The sequence below is a fragment of the Euprymna scolopes genome, chromosome 13 (assembly GCF_053919585.1).
Source record: "Euprymna scolopes isolate OS-2025 chromosome 13, ASM5391958v1, whole genome shotgun sequence".
NCBI classification, from domain to species: domain Eukaryota; kingdom Metazoa; phylum Mollusca; class Cephalopoda; order Sepiida; family Sepiolidae; genus Euprymna; species Euprymna scolopes.
In genome coordinates, this window is record NC_136494.1 from 44,909,536 (window position 1) to 44,922,450 (window position 12,915).

Sequence of the window (12,915 nt, forward strand, 5' to 3'; positions counted from 1 at the left end):
GAAATTTGAAAGTAATTTTGAAATCATTATACGTAATTTATTTATTTTTAATTAAAGTCTCAACATAAAACCAAATACATCTTGATTTTATTTTATTTATGAAGCACCCCTTACGCACTCACTCTGTTCTGTTACATAAACTTTCTCCTGTTCTTCTCTACTCCTACTGCTAGAGTGCCACTTAATATACTTATTATTTCTTTGGCCACTTTGAGTCACTTGAAGGATGACACAAAGGAAGAGAGAAAACAAAGCGAAAAAGTAAACAACAAAGTAAAAACACAAGCACAAAATTGGGTCAAATCAAATTTCATTTGTAAACTAAAGTTGAGATTAAATTTTTATTTTTTACTCTTTGATTTTATTTATAAAAAATAATCAAAATTCTTGAAAAAAATACTTTCAATTTTCATCGACATCTTTATCATAATCATGTAAGATTTACGTGATTATGAAAAAGATGTGAATGCAAATAAAAGTTAAAAAAAAACGCGCAAAAATTGTCTTCTGAATAAATAATTAAATTTGTTTTATGTGTTTTATGAATTATCAATATGAAATACAAAATTCAATATATGATAAATTGTATACAGTTAGTTGAATACAAGTCTCTATTTTACTTATAGATTGGAAAATTTTTGAGTTTATATTATTCCTAGTGGTATTATTACAGATAAAATTTAAAGTTGTCATATTTGTTTTTATTGACAATTTTTATTTTGATGTTAATAAGGTCACAGAGTAGATGTTTATCAAACGACAAAATACAGAAAGTTTAAAATTAACGTTAGTTCTAAAAATAGATTTCTTTCACACAGTTTCACAGAAATAATCAAAAGTCAATTTGTGCGAGTTGTATGTCAGAATTGTTTATGCGATTCAAAAGTCACAGCCATATCACATGAATAACACTTTAGTACTTGTCTAGAAAATTCGGCAGTATGTTATTAATGGGGGGAGAGAGAGAGTCTTTAGGACAATTCAGAGTCAGTCTGAATCTAGTGTTAGATGCACGAGGAAGCAGATTGTATGCTCCTGAGAGAGATTGAACTGACCAAACAGAAAGCTAATCTCAACAGATAGAGTAGATTGTGTCACACACCAAATCCAGCAGACTTTAATAAATGTTAAAGGATAAAGTTTTGTTATTTCTTCCTCTCATTTTGTAAGATTTTGTTTTACACTTATGAACCTGCATGTACCTCCCCTAACACTTGCCAATGTGTTTAAACGTACACATGAGAAGTGTTTATGCCATATATTTGCTTGATGTGAATCTCGTATATGTGTAATAAATTGTGTATGTATAGATTTACCTTTGTTTTTCAGTGTGTGTATATGTAAGAATTTGTGTGTGTATATGTGTGTGTGTGTGTGTGTGCGCGCGCGTGTGTGTGTGTGTGTGTGTGTGCGTGCGTGCATGCATGTGTGTGTGTGAGAGAGAGTTCAAGATTCATGATGCAGTAGTTGAGAATTCTTTTCACTTCCACCAGTCAAGAGAAAGGTAGCCGGAAAATGTGCCACTATGTCCAACGACAGTTATCACGCGGGTCATAGTTACCAAGGTATTAAAAAAATGCAATAGCAAAAACGAGAAAGAAGCAAGGATCGACCGTGTAAAAGATCAAATAATTTATTGGAAAAGAAAGGTAAAAAAAAAAGGTTAAAAAATAAGAAAATATAAAATATTCACTTGTATCTGCAACTGCCAAATTTGTCTCTTTAGCAAGGTCTAACAGACCTTAAGTAACTATAAAAAAATTATAGAGAGAGTGAGGAATAGAAGAAGGAAAAGAAGGAGAGATAGATAGAAAGAAATCACTTACTGTGGTGCCTTTTACAATGAACTACCATATTATCTTTTAATTGGAGATGAAAATAAGTCAACATAATTTGTCGCAATATCTTTTTCTGACTTTGGGTAAATAAATCCAAGTTAGTTCCTTGTAGATGACGAAAATAAAACCACGAATGTTCAATCAAAGTTCATCTGGTAATTCCACCATCTTACTCAGCAGAATTTCCTTTCTTATCATGCATATCGAACGTCGACTTTCCATTTGTAATTTGGTTAAATTTAGCCTCTCATCATTCCGACCAGATGTATGCCATTAAACAACTTTTTCATTTCAAGAAGGAATATTCTGTCTTTTAAAATCAAATGCACAAAGGTTAATGATTTTTGTGTCTTTACTGATATGTCTTCTTCTTCGACTTTTTATTGTCTAGTCACGACACCAGGAAAAAACATAACCTTCACTTGGTTAGCTTATTTCCAAAGTTGCTTGATTTCCAACTGTTTTAAAGTCCAGTTAAGACTGTTTCTAATTTTTACATCTTTTTTGATAGAGACATAGTTCACACGTCTTGCACCAATGGATGCCGAAACCTCAACTGAAAAATCGAAATGAAACTCTTCAAAAAACGAAACTCTTCAAAAAACGAAAATCTTCAAAAAACAAGAAATCAGCAATTACAATTCAGTCACATGATACAACAATCCTCATCATTACATCAGAAATAGATAAAAAGAGTAAGAAAGAAGAAGAAAAATAAAAAAAAAGGAAGAAAGATTAAACAGGAATAAAAGTCCAACAAAGGAAGTAATTTAATGCTACATGCACTGGATGCCTGAGATTTGACTTTTCACACCAACTCCTTAAATCTATCATTTCAAATGATTGAATTATTTTCATAAGTCAAAATAAGGTTGACAGGTTAAAGAAAAGTAATAAAAAAACAATGAATTTAAAAAGGAAAAGAGCAAGATATATGTTTTATTTAATTTTGGGTAAACAAATTACTTAGTTAAGACAATAACGAAGCTGCTATTTGAGTTAAATTAGTTCATCCAAGGGCTATAAAAAGCCAAGTGACTGCCAAGTTTGTTCTAGTACTGTGTAATTTTGATAGAATTGTTTGGGATCATGTCAAGTTGTTTCGATGGCGTTGGTCAGGTTCGTGTCAGGTCATTTCGACAAAGTTGTTCAGGATTGTGTTGGGAGTGTTGATGGAATTGTTCATGACTATGCTGGATCATGTGAGTGGAATTGTTTGAGACCATGCTGGGTCGTATCGATGAAAGTGTTTGATACTGTGTCAGGTCGTATCAACAGTATTTTCTGCGTTGAATTGTGTAGACGGAAGCGTTCGGTATATGTTATTGTCTAGTTGACTTAATGCTCATCGCTGTCATACTGATAACAATTATTTCCTTCTTTTGTCTCTCTTTTCTCGTGAAGCCACAAGCTATTTTGGCCATTATGGCTTTTGACCCAAAGCTTATACTAGTATTTGATGGCAGTGACTCCGGACAGTCAATAGTGGAATGACTGAAGAAAGCTGAACTGATATGTCAGCTGAGTGGTATGAAGCACATCAAATGCGTCATCTCAATGTGCTTGTTAGGTGGCACATATGCTGTGTACCAGCAATTAAATGATGTAAAGCACACAGATTTTGAATGTGTAAAGAAAACACTGTACACAGCATTTGCCTTGGATCCTTTCTATACATGGAAGCAGTTTGCAGCACACTGCCTTTAATCAGATGAAACGGTCTATGCATTTTTGGCAGCATATCAGAACATTCATTGTTGGATTGTCTGAACATGCAGAAGAACAATTACAAGCATCCGCCCAGGTGGAGAACCTAGATCTGTCACATGCTGGTGTCAAGCCCTGAAGAAATACTGTGAGCTCGACTTTTCCAGGAAATGAACTGGAGGAGGAGGGGCAAGAATTCAATGTAAAATAGACGTATGAAAGGAAACTTACGATAAAAGCAAATATCCTTTATCTTTGTAACACGTCACAAAAAAGGGGGGAGGTATAAGGGAATTTATGGGAAAGCAGAACCCAAGTATTTTATCGCATAACGGGTAAAAAGAAAAACAAAGAAGACACGGAAACACAACAAAAACGTGAGAAAGAACGAAACAAAAACATCAGTGATAATATTTTCGAAATTAAATTTTATTATCAAACACTAAACTGCGGTAGGGAGAGGATAATGAGATTAAGTAAAAATTAAAAAAAAAAAAATTATAAAGATGGGGAGGGGTATCTTTGTATACTATCCGAAGATGCCAATGAGAAATACATCAATATAAGAAAATACATCAATCCAAACAGAATAATGGCAAAATGAACCCAATGTCTTAATATACGAGAGAGAGATTGTTCATAAGGGCGACTTACTGAGTTTACTTTTATTTTCTCCTTTCCTTTTGCTTCAAGCGGTTGGTTAAAATGTTTTTAATATTCGTCCCTCCGGATTAAAACACATATTCGTAAAGTTCGCCATTCATTGCCGCCGATGACATCTCCTTTCGTTGCTGATATGGAGTTTCTCCCAGGCATTTTCTCTTTTCTTTCACTGTTGATGGGGGGGTCGATATTCTCTATCTCAAAGACATTGCTATCTCTGTCGCTGGGTGGGAATTTCGCACACCCGCTTGGCACAACGACCAAGCAATAACTGTTGTACCAAAAGGCCTCTTCACTTTTCTTTTCTCTCTCTCTCTCTCTCTCTCTCTCTCTCCCTCCTCTCTTCTCGCTACATTTCTTAGCCCTTTCTTTTCTTTATTTGTCGCTTAGCAACCAGCAGGAGTCATAAAATGGGGTTTTGAGTGAGGTCACCAGCCACCTGCTAGCCTGTGTACTAGATGCCTCTCTCAACTCTCTCTCATTCTCTTCTATACTTGCTGTCTCTTTCTCTCTCTCTCTTTTGGAAATCATGTTCATTTTGCTTTTGATAAAATAATATAATAACAAGAAAAAAACAATACATTTCTCGTTGGCCCGAAATTAAATATCTCAATTTTTAATTAAATACGTCATCCAATTTATGGATTACGTCACAGAATGTAAAGCCATAGGTCCACATTTCAGCACTCACCTGATGTTGATAGACTGTGGCTCTAGCCATTTTGCAATCTGGGAGCAGTTGCACTAACAAAACTCTACTAACGTCATCAAGCAGTTGTGTTCTGTGAAAGGGGGCCACTATGATTAAAAAGTAGCACAAACCTAATCTCGTACAACATGCCATCTGCTTCAGGAAAAGGATAAAGAAAGAAAAAAATAGCTGCTACTGCTATTTATGGACTGGTAGTCACGTGAGGTAATGAGATTTGGGGCAAATATGCAAATGGGATGCAGTCGGTTGCCATCAAGAACACAGCAAATATGTTGCCGTCAACACCATCAACAACACAGCGAGTAGCAACCCCCATCGCATTCGCCAAGACCAATGTGAGCTGGGCTGTAAACTTTTCTCTGTTCAGCAGCTAGTAGCCCCTTACCCTTTGCTACTAACAACACTGTCACCATTGCCAAGAAAAATATGAGCCACGCAGTGAACTTCACTCCAATGGCAACCAGTAGCCGCCACCGTCGCCAAATCTATCCTGACACGCCAACACCCTAACCATCACCAGAACACCACCAGTCATGGCAGGTCAATCCCTAGCATCTTTATCAGAATCCCACCGGGCATTGTGGGTAAATCCCCAGCATTTTCACCGGAACACCACTGGTCATCGCAGGTCAATACCCAGCAGCTTCACCGGAACACCACCGGTCCTCGCGGGTCAATCCTCAGCAGCTTCACCGGAACACCACCAGTCCTCGCGTGTCAATCCTCAGCAGCTTCACCGGAACACCACTGGTCCTCGCGGGTCAATCCCACGCAGGTCCACCAGAACACCACCGGTCATCGCAGGTCAATACCCAGCAGCTTCACGGGAACACCACCGGTCATCGTGGGTTAATAACCAGCAGCTTCACCGGAACACCACCGGTCATCGCAGGTCAATACCCAGCAGCTTCACCGGAACACCACCGGTCATCGCGGGTTAATAACCAGCAGCTTCACCGGAACACCACCGGTCCTCACGGGTCAATCCTCAGCAGCTTCACCGGAACACCACCGGTCATCGCGGGTATATCCCCAGCAGCTTCACCGGAACACCACCGGTCATCGCAGGTCAATCGCCTTCAGCTTTACTGGAACACCACCGGTCCTAACGGGTCAATCCCCAGAATCTTCACCTGATCCCCACCGGTCATGATGGGTAAATCCTCAGCAGCTTGACCGGAACACAACCGGTCATCGTGGGTCAATCCCCAGCAGCTTCACCGGAACACAACCGGTCATCGTGGGTCAATCCCCAGCAGTTCCATCGGAACACCACTTGTCATTGCGGGTAAATCCTCAGCAGCTTGACCGGAGCACCACCGGTCATCGCAGGTCAATCCTCAGCAGCTTCACCGGAACACCACTGGTCCTCGCGGGTCAATCCTCAGCAGCTTCACCGGAACATCACCGGTCATCGCAGATCGATCCCCAGCAGCTTCACCAGAACACCACCGGTCCTCGCGGGTCAATCCCCAGCAGGTTAACCGGAACCCCACCGGTCATCGCGGGTTAATACCCAGCAGCTTCACCAGAACACCACCGGTCATCGCAGGTCGATCCCCAGCAGCTTCACTGGAACACCACCGGTCATCGCAGATCAATACCCAGTAGCTTCATCGGAACACCACTGGTCATCGCAGGTCAATCCCCAGCAGCTTCACTGTAACACCACCGGTCATCGCATGTCAATACCCAGCAGCTTTGCCGGAACACCACTGGTCATCGCGGGTTAATAACCAGCAGCTTCACCGGAACACCACCGGTCCTCGCGGGTCAATCCTCAGCAGCTTCAGCGGAACACCAACGGTCCTCGCGGGTCAATCCCCAGCAGGTCCACCGGAACACCACCGGTCATCGCGGGTTAATAACCAGCAGCTTCACCGGAACACCACCAGTCCTCGTGTGTCAATCCTCAGTAGCTTCACCGGAACACCACCGGTCCTCGCGGGTCAATCCCACGCAGGTTCACCAGAACACCACCGGTCATCGCAGGTCAATACCCAGCAGCTTCACCGGAACACCACCGGTCATCGCGGGTTAATAACCAGCAGCTTCACAGGACACCACCGGTCATCGCAGGTCAATACCCAGCAGCTTCACCGGAACACCACCGGTCATCGCGGGTTAATAACCAGCAGCTTAACCGGAAGACAACCGGTCCTCGCGGGTCAATCCTCAGCAGCTTCACCGAAACACCACCGGTCATCGCGGGTATATCCCCAGCAGCTTCACCGGAACACCACCGGTCATCGCAGGTCAATCGCCTGCAGCTTTACTGGAACACCACCGGTCCTCGCGGGTCGATCCCCAGCATCTTCACTAGAACCCCACCGGTCATTGTGGGTCAATCCCCAGCATCTTCACCCGATCCCCACCAGTCACGAGGGGTCAATCCTCAGCAGCTTCACCGGAACACAACCAGTCATCGTGGGTCAATCCCTAGCAGCTTAACCGGAACACCACCGGTCATCGTGGGTCAATCCCCAGCAGCTCCATCGGACCACCACTTGTCATCGCGGGTCAATCTTCAGAAGCTTGACCAGAACACCACCGGTCATCGCAGGTCAATCCTCAGCAGCTTCACTGGAACACCACCGGTCCTCGCGGGTCAATCCTCAGCAGCTTCACCGGAACATCACCGGTCATCGCTGATCGATCCCCAGCAGCTTCACCAGAACACCACTGGTCCTCGCGGGTCAATCCCCAGCAGGTTAACCGGAACCCCACCGGTCATCGCGGGTTAATACCCAGCAGCTTCACCAGAACACCACCGGTCATCGCAGGTCGATCCCCAGCAGCTTCACCGGAACACCACCGGTCATCGCAGATCAATACCCAGTAGCTTCATCGGAACACCACTGGTCATCGCAGGTCAATCCCCAGCAGCTTCACTGTAACACCACCGGTCATCGCATGTCAATACCCAGCAGCTTTGCCGGAACACCACCGGTCATCGCGGGTTAATAACCAGCAGCTTCACCGGAACACCACCGGTCCTCGCGGGTCAATCCTCAGCAGCTTCAGCGGAACACCAACGGTCCTCGCGGGTCAATCCCCAGCAGGTCCACCGGAACACCACCGGTCATCGCGGGTTAATAACCAGCAGCTTCACCGGAACACCACCAGTCCTCGTGTGTCAATCCTCAGTAGCTTCACCGGAACACCACCGGTCCTCGCGGGTCAATCCCACGCAGGTTCACCAGAACACCACCGGTCATCGCAGGTCAATACCCAGCAGCTTCACCGGAACACCACCGGTCATCGCGGGTTAATAACCAGCTACTTCACCGGACACCACCGGTCATCGCAGGTCAATACCCAGCAGCTTCACCGGAACACCACCGGTCATCGCGGGTTAATAACCAGCAGCTTAACCGGAAGACAACCGGTCCTCGCGGGTCAATCCTCAGCAGCTTCACCGAAACACCACCGGTCATCGCGGGTATATCCCCAGCAGCTTCACCGGAACACCACCGGTCATCGCAGGTCAATCGCCTGCAGCTTTACTGGAACACCACCGGTCCTCGCGGGTCGATCCCCAGCATCTTCACTAGAACCCCACCGGTCATTGTGGGTCAATCCCCAGCATCTTCACCCGATCCCCACCAGTCACAAGGGGTCAATCCTCAGCAGCTTCACCGGAACACAACCAGTCATCGTGGGTCAATCCCTAGCAGCTTAACCGGAACACCACCGGTCATCGTGGGTCAATCCCCAGCAGCTCCATCGGACCACCACTTGTCATCGCGGGTCAATCTTCAGAAGCTTGACCAGAACACCACCGGTCATCGCAGGTCAATCCTCAGCAGCTTCACTGGAACACCACCGGTCCTCGCGGGTCAATCCTCAGCAGCTTCACCGGAACATCACCGGTCATCGCTGATCGATCCCCAGCAGCTTCACCAGAACACCACTGGTCATCGCAGGTCAATCCCCAGCAGGTTAACCAGAAAACCACCGGTCATCGCGGGTTAATACCCAGTAGCTTCACCAGAACACCACCGGTCATCGCAGGTCGATCCCCAGCAGCTTCACCGGAACACCACCAGTCATCGCAGGTCAATACCCAGCAGGTTCACCGGAACACCACTGGTCATCGCAGGTCAATTACCAGCAGCTTCACCGGACCACCACCTGTCATCACGGGTTAATAACCAGCAGCTTCACTGGAACACCACCGGTCATCGCGGGTTAATAACCAGCAGCTTCACCGGAACGCAACCAGTCCTCGCGGGTCAATCCTCAGCAGCTTCACCGGAACACCACCGGTCATCGCAGGTCAATACCTAGAAGCTTCGCCGGAACACCACTGGTCATTGCAGGTCAATACCCAGCAGCTTCACCAGAACACAACCGGTCCTCACGGTCAATCCTCAGCAGCTTCACCGGAACACCACCGGTCATCGCAGGTGAATCCCCTGCAGGTTTACAGGAACACCATTGGTCCTCGCGGGTCAATCCCCACCCTCTTCACCGGAACTCCACCAGTCATTGTGGGTCAATCCTCAGCATCTTCACCTGATCCCCACCGGTACACCGTGGATCAATCCTCAGCAGCGTCACTGAAACACCACCGGTCCTCGCAGGTCAATCCCATGGAACACAATTGGTGATCGCGGGTTAATAACCAGTAGCTTCACTGGAACACCACCGGTCATCGCAGGTCCATCCAAAGCAGCTTAACCGGAACACCACCGGTCATCGCGGGTCAATCCCCAGTAGCTTCAACGGAACACTACCGGTCATCGCAGGTCAATCCTCAGCAACTTCACCGGAACACCACCGGTCATCGCAGGTCAATCCTCAGCAGCTTCACCGGAACACCACCGGTCATCGCGGGTCAATCCCCAGAAGCTTCACCGGTACACCTCCAGTCATCGCAGGTCAATCCCCTGCGGCTTTACCGGAACACCACCGGTCCTTGCTGGTAAATCCCCAGCCTCTTCACCGGTACCCCACCAGTTATTGTGGGTCAATCCTCAGCATCTTCCCCTGATCCCCCCCCGGTCATCATGGGTCAATCCTTAGAAGCTTCACTGAAACACCACCGGACCTCGCGGGTCAATCCTCAGCAGCTTAACCGGAACATCACCGGTCATCGTGGGTCAATCCCCAGCAGCTTCACCGGAACACCACCGGTCATTGTGGGTCAATCCCCAGCAGCTTGATCGGAACACCACTTGTCATCGTGGGTAAATCCTCAGCAGCTTCACCGGAACACCACCGGTCCTTGCAGGTCAATCCCATGCAGGTTCACCGGAACACCTACGGTTATCGCGGGTTAATTACCAGCAGCTTCACTGGTACACCACCGGTAATCGAAGGTCCATCCAAAACAGCTTAACTGGAACACCACCGGTCATCGCGAGTCAATCCCCAGTAGCTTCACCGGAACACCACCGGTTATCGTGGGTCAATCCTCAGCAGCTTCACCGGAACACCACCGGTTCTCGCGGGTAAATCCTCAGCAGCTTCACCGGAACACCTCCAGTCCTCGCGGGTCAATCCCACGCAGGTTCAACGGAACAACAGCGGTCATCGTGGGTCAATTCCTCAGCAGCTTCACAGGAACACCAGGGTCATCGTGGGACAATCCCCAGCAGCTTCACAGGAACACCACCGGTCATCGTGTGTCAATCCCCAGCAGCTTCACCGGAACACCACCGGTCATCGTGGGTCAATCCCCAGCAGCTTCACTGGAACACCACCGGTCCTCGTGGGTCAATCCCCAGCATCTTCACCAGAAGACAACCAGTCATCGCGGGTCAATCCTCAGCAGCTTCACCGGAACACCACCTGTCATCACAGGTTAATAACCAGCAGCTTCACCGGAACACCACCGGTCATCGCGGCTAAATCCCCAGCAGCTTTACCGGAACACCACCGGTCATCGCAGGTCAATCCCCTGCAGCTCCACCGGAACACCACTGGTCCAAGCAGGTCAATCCCCAGCATGTTCACTGCGACCCCACCGGTCATTGTGGGTCAATCCCCGAGCATCTTCACCTGATCCCAACCGGTCATCATGGGTCAATCCTCAGCAGCTTCACCGGAACACCAGCGGTCATCGTGGGTCAATCCCAAGCAGCTTCACAGGAACACCAGCGGTCATCGTGGGTCAATCCCCAGCAGCTTCACAGGAACAAAACCGGTCATAGTGGGTCAATCCCCAGCAGCTTCACAGGAACACCACCGGTCATCGTGGGTCAATCCCCAGCAGCTTCACAGGAACACCACCGGTCCTCGCGTGTCAATCCTCAGCAGCTTCACCGGAACACCACCGGTCATCGCGGGTTGATAACCAGCAGCTTCACTGGAACGCCACCGGTCATCGCAGGTCCATCCAAAGCAGGTTCACTGGAACACCACCGGTCATCGCGGGTCAATCCCCAGTAGCTTCACCGGAACACCACCGGTCATCGCGGGTCAATCCCATGCAGGTTCACCGGAGCACCACCGGTCATCGTGGGTCAATACCCAGCAGCTTCATCGGAACACATCTTGTCATCGCGGGTCAATCCTCAGCAGCTTACCCAGAACACCACCGGTCATCGCGGGTCAACCCCACGCAGTTTCACCGCAACACCACCGGTCATAGCAGGTAAATCCTAAGCAGCTTCACCGGAACACCACCAGTCATCGCAGGTCAATCCCCAGCAGCTTCACCGGAACACCACCGGTCCTCGTTGGTCAATTCCCAGCAGGTTCACCGGAACACCACCGGTCATCGCGGGTTAGTACACCGCAGCTTCACCGGAACACCACCGGTCCTCGCGGGTCAATCCCCAGCAGCTTCACCGGAACACCACCGGTCATCGCAGGTCAATACCCAGCAGCTTCACTGGAACACCACCCGTCATCGCAGGTCAATCCAAAGCAGCTTCACCGGAACACCACCAGTCATTGCGGGTCAATCCCCAGGAGCTTCACCGGAACACCACCGGTCATCGCTGGTCAATCCTAAGTAGCTTCACCGGAACACCACCGGTCCTCGCGTGTCAATCCTCAGCAGCTTCACCGGAACACCAACGGTCATCGCGGGTTGATAACCAGCAGCTTCACTGGAACGCCACCGGTAATCGCAGGTCAATCCAAAGCAGGTTCACCGGAACACCACCGGTCATCGCGGGTCAATCCCCAGTAGCTTCACCGGAACACAACCGGTCATTGCGGGTCAATCCTCAGCAGCTTCACCGGAACACCAACGGTCCTCGCGGGTCAATCCTCAGCAGCTTACCCGGAACACCACCGGTCATCGCGGGTCAACCCCACGCAGTTTCACCGCAACACCACCGGTCATCGCAGGTCAATTCTCAGCAGCTTCACCGGAACACCACCAGTCATCGCAGGTCAATCCCCAGCAGCTTCACCGGAACACCACCGGTCCTCGCGTGTCAATCCCCAGCAGGTTTACCGGAACACCACCGGTCATCGCGGGTTAATACACAGCAGCTTCACCGGAACACCACCGGTCCTCGCAGGTCAATCCTCAGAAGCTTCACAGGAACACCACCGGTCCTCGCGGGTCAATCCCCAGCAGTTTCACCGGAACATCACCGGTCATCGCGGGTTAATACCCAGCAGCTTCACCGGAACACCAATGGTCATCGCAGGTCCATCCAAAGCAGCTTCACCGGCACACTACCGGTCATCGCAGGTCAATCCCCAGCATCTTAACCGGAACACCACGGGTCATCGCTGGTCATTCCTCAGCAGCTTAACCGGAACACCACTGGTCCTCGCGTGTCAATCCTCAGCAGCTTCACCGGAACACTACCGGTCCTTGCAGGTCAATCCCATGCAGGTTCACCGGAACACCACTTGTGATCGCGGGTTAATTACCAGCAGCTTCACTGGTACACCACCGGTCATCGCAGGTCCATCCAAAACAGCTTAACCGGAACACCACCGGTCATCGCGAGTCAATCCCCAGTAGATTCACCGGAACACCACCGGTTATCGCGGGTCAATCCTCAGCAGCTTCACCGGAACACC